The sequence below is a fragment of the Cucurbita maxima genome, unplaced genomic scaffold (assembly GCF_002738345.1).
Source record: "Cucurbita maxima cultivar Rimu unplaced genomic scaffold, Cmax_1.0 Cma_Scf00017, whole genome shotgun sequence".
Lineage (NCBI taxonomy): Eukaryota > Viridiplantae > Streptophyta > Magnoliopsida > Cucurbitales > Cucurbitaceae > Cucurbita > Cucurbita maxima.
The window spans coordinates 3,162,567-3,167,202 of NW_019272033.1; the positions used below are offsets into that span (position 1 = coordinate 3,162,567).

Consider the following 4,636-nt stretch of genomic DNA (forward strand, 5'->3'; position numbering starts at 1 on the left):
TTTTTTTTTTTTTTTTTTTTGTTTCTTTAACCGCTTATTTATTTCGTACTGAACCTAAAAGCCCTAATTAATTTCCAGTACCTTCAGAAAATGTTTGTTCCTTCATGAAATGGTGTGTTGATGGTTTGGATTTTGAGCGGCTTTATGGTTTTTGATGCTCCGGATCTGGCCTCGTTTCGGTCGTCTTCATCATTATATTATCTCTCTCTCTCTTCACTCTCGTCTCTCTGCGGATTTCTATATGTATACGTTTGTCTCCATTACGCTTGTGAAAGATTATTTACTGAAAATTATTTGTTTATCGTTCTTGATGGTGTTTTACTCTATAGGTAATCGTCCCTGGGACTTGGAATTTGACAGAAGAGAGTGAGCACCCAGAGGCACTTGGTATAAAGTGTATACTAATGCTTTTGCGTGCTCACTTCTCTCTCTGTCAGATTCGATAGATGGATCGGGCTCCGTAATTTTTTGCCATCGGTTTGCCGTTTTAGTTTCACATTCTTTTATGGACTTAGAATTGTATGTGTCTCTCATCCAGTGAATCGGATTTGCAGTTTTTTAGAGCGTGGCTTTTCATGTTGCTCACTGACCGGAGTTATCGGCACGACCATGAAAATACCGTACAACGGGACCTCTCTCAATGTAGATATAGGTTGGTCTTCTCCCTATCGGTCTCTCTCTCTCTCTCTCTAATCTTTTCCCTCTCGAGCCATAGTTTATGTTTCTCTTATTTTTTTTTTGGCATTTTTATTATGGCCTCTTTATCATTTGATGCACTAATTTCTTAATATGCGCACGCTTTGATTTGAATTCATGTCATCAGTTTCTGTTTTCTCCAAAATTTTTCCTAAAAGTATCGTTGATGATGAAGTTCACACTAGATAGCTTCTGTAGGTCATTTGAAAAAACCCTATGTCACCTAGAAATTGAACGACGTTGTTATTAGTCTACCAATGGATGGTTCATAAGGCGGAGAAGGAGAACTTGTAATCTAATTTCCGGTCCGTGTATTTTTTGTTTTCCTGTGATTCAAATCTGATTCTCGGTTTCCCTTTCACTGCTTTTATGGCTATTACGATCTCTCAATATATTAATTGATTGGAGAACTTGCTTTAACTATAATGTCATAATTTGCAAGATTACCAAACAATTTGCACTTAACTTTCTTGCTCTTTAGTATTTGTAGGAAATCCTATTCGTTTATGCAACTTGTGTGGTGTATTTTACGCTTTTTCAATTGAATTTTAGACCTCTTCTCGCCGTACTTCTAGAGATTGCTTCGATAGAATTAATTGCCCCATCACACAATACTTTTTCGATTTTACTTCCTCGAATATCTGATATCACCATGTTCCACTACCCTTCCCATGTATTAGTAATTGTAAGAATTACTTGCTAGGTTGCATGTTTTCCTACTTGCATCTAGTAGGGTTAAGATTAAAATTTTAAGAAGCAAAATGTCAATTGATTGATCTTGAATCTTTTTCTAATGAAGTTGCGTATCCTCGTACAGGTGTGAGGAAAATACAAAGACGTATGTGTTTAATTGAGCAGTTGTTCGCTTTAACAGGCTTCATTCTCTTTCTGCGAGTTAATGCTCGGGAATTTCCTTATTATCCGATGTTTACTGGGCATATGGAGGTGACGTTTTTGCGTAATAATGTTCATTTCCGTTTTTGCGCAATTATTATTGATAGGACGTTGGAGAAAATGCTACATTATAGGGGTCATAATTTTCACGCCGATCAACGGAATTTATTGTGTAGGTATCACTGTCTTGATTTCTTTTACCTTGCATTTGTAACTGCCGCTTCTGCTGTTGATGCTGTGAAGAATATCTCGAATTTATTGCAATGTTTTAAAGCTAGGATTATTATAAATATATGATCTCGAATAAAGCTAATCAGTACGTGCCTTTCTATTAGATCTTAAATGCAATTGTGCTTTTCAAAACTTTTCTAGCCAAACCTATGTTGCCCTCCTAAGTGGTATATTAATAATTTCATGGAATTCTTCTAAATTAGTTGAGTTTTCAAGTTTATGGAGGAGAGTATCATTTTCTTAATAATCAATAACAAAATGAATAAAAGTGAAATATTGATTTTCAACATGGGTTAGTGATAAAGGAGCCTTTCACCTTGCTAGTTGAAGTTGATAGAAATTAATTGTGTTGATTTTTAAATAATTTTAATTTCTTTATTTTGAAATGTTCCTTCGTTATCTATGAGTGGTATCTTATTTGTTTTCCATAATTTTCCATAAAAAGAGTATCAGTCTGTGTGTACTATAGTTTTACACTTTAGAGATTGCCTTTTAGTTTTGTCATTCCGCGTGTGTGTAGTGTAGATATTGTTTGTACATATATTGTGTTGTGTGCCAGGTTACACATTCTTGCATCATGCGTGCATACAAGGGTATAACATCAATTATAAGTGTCGCTTGCTAAACTTGGAACATCTATACTGGTTTTTATTTAGTTCATGGTTCCATTTTTTGTTCCTTGAATAACTTGATTACTTTTGACATTCATGCCGAGTTCATCAATTTGTATGAACCTATCTTCTGTCAATTGTTTGCCATTAGAGTCGAACCGTGCCCATCTTTGTTGCTTTTGCATATTCAGATGTTGCACATGTTTTGGCACGAAAGTAGCGATGCATGTTGACACTTTTTTCACACTTCACACTACCCTTCTTGATACTGAAAGGCCCTTCCTTGCCTTTTAAACTTTTTCCGAATAATTTAATGTTGAATAGCTATATAATATGATGTCTCCCCCCTTTGCTTTCAGCCAAAATTCTCATCTTTCTGAGGTTTAATACCCTTCTAATTTGCTATTATTGTGGACTATCAATGAACCTTTCACCGTTGATCGATGGACTAACGCACCAACTCGAAGATAATGGAATCGGAAACTTGAGATAAGTGGAAGGAAGACCTTGAGAAAGCTTTAACAGGTAGAGGGCTGTATAGCCAAAACTCAGGGTGGACTAATTTGGTTCTTTATAATACACTTCCCATGTTTTGTTGGAAATGTTCTAATTTTTTATGAATGTTTTCCTTTATTTGTGGTCGGTACCAAAGATGACTGCATAGAATGTTATAGGTGACAATCTACTTCCTTCCTGGGTTGCTGGGTCTGTTTTGAACGCACGGCCCGGTGGATTTTAGGGCTTGCTAGGAATTACAATGCTGTTTTAAAAATCAGTGCAGGTCCTGAGTTTTGCTATTTGTTAATGGACGGGCAGGACGAAACTTAGCTGGTTGGGTTCCCTTGTGGCGATCAGATCTCTTCAATATCTTATGGCAATTCCAAGAAAGTCTACGGTCTGTAGTATAGACGCACACGAAGACTAAATTCAAACTTTCCATATTACAAAATAAACATTGAATTTTGGATATCCAAACATTGGAAGTTTAAGAATGAGTGCTGTTGTGAACCCAGTCAACATTCAACGAACCTTTTATATTATTTCATGAATATTGGTCAACAATTATTACTTGTAAAAATCTGTTGGTGAATTTTGATTATAATTCAAGTACAATTTCTTGGTCTTTAATTTGTGTGTTCCAGTTTTGGGTTAAATCCAGACGTTGTGATGACATGCCCAGCTTAGTTCATGGTAATGACGTCATCATTCCATCTCATAAGTTTTATGGCTTTTTTGAACGACTCATTGGGTCTTTTTCTTGGTCTTTTTTTTTTCCCCCTTGTAGTTTGTTCTTCCTATGCTACCTCCCCCTCGTCTACCTACATTCGGACACTCAATTTCAAACCTCTTGTTCTTTATTATATTGTTCAACTATGTCGTGGGTTGGTATTTTGATGTCGTCATTATTGCCTCATTATTGTGACATCAGTTCTTTGTGTAGTTTCTTCCTCTTGTAAATAAGAGTATTAATTACATTACAAATAATTTAGATTGATAGTACGATTAACAGATTTGATTATGAGTTGGGGTTGAGAAGATTAGGTTTGTTTTATTTGTGTTATGTTTTTGGCCTACGGACATTTGTCAATTTGTGACCTATTCATTTGTCAAGTGTTAGGCACTCTAACAAAATCATAGAGGAGCATTGTTGGTGGGCGTCGATGATTCCTTGCTGATCCTCCATTCCTTCCACATGGCTCTTGCTCATTTCGGTGTCTGTGTGGGATCCATACCATAAGATCTCTCGTTAAGATTTAGGGTCGCGAATATTACGTTGTTAAAAAAGGCCAATAACAATGGATATTGAAATGAGCACAAACCACGAGAGATGGGATCATATTTTCTTTTAGTTCGAACGATTTTTAATTGAGGGATCAAATCGTAGACTTTTGAGATGATAATTGATATTTTATCCACTCAACTATAGTATTTGAATGAATGGAAAAGGTGTATATTTGGTATAAGTATTTAAAAGCTATTCACATTTGGATATATCTTTTAGAAATATAAAATATTTTCATTCATAAACATGTTAATCCTTCTACTATTCCAAAATAATATTCAAACTTGATTTTTGCTTTTATTTCATTAATTAGTATTGTTTCTAATATTTTATTAGAGGACTTTTTTTTTTTTTTTTTTTTTTTTTTTTTTTTTTTTTTTTTTTTTTTTTTTTTTTTTTTTTTTTTTTTTTTTTTTTTTTT

At 34.6% G+C, this 4,636-nt stretch overlaps 1 long non-coding RNA gene across 3 annotated transcripts; it reads left to right on the forward strand.

The window, feature by feature from the left end:
* The first annotated feature begins 6 nt into the window (after window positions 1–6).
* LOC111491699 lies at window positions 7–3,968 on the forward strand. 3 transcript variants are annotated; one of them, XR_002719742.1, is made up of 4 exons: window positions 7–652; window positions 1,514–2,957; window positions 3,214–3,623; window positions 3,718–3,968. It is a non-coding gene; the product is annotated as an uncharacterized LOC111491699 (long non-coding RNA). The 3 variants fall into 3 exon arrangements; XR_002719741.1 differs by having other exon boundaries at window positions 3,209–3,968; XR_002719740.1 differs by having other exon boundaries at window positions 3,214–3,968.
* The last annotated feature ends 668 nt before the right edge of the window (window positions 3,969–4,636 follow it).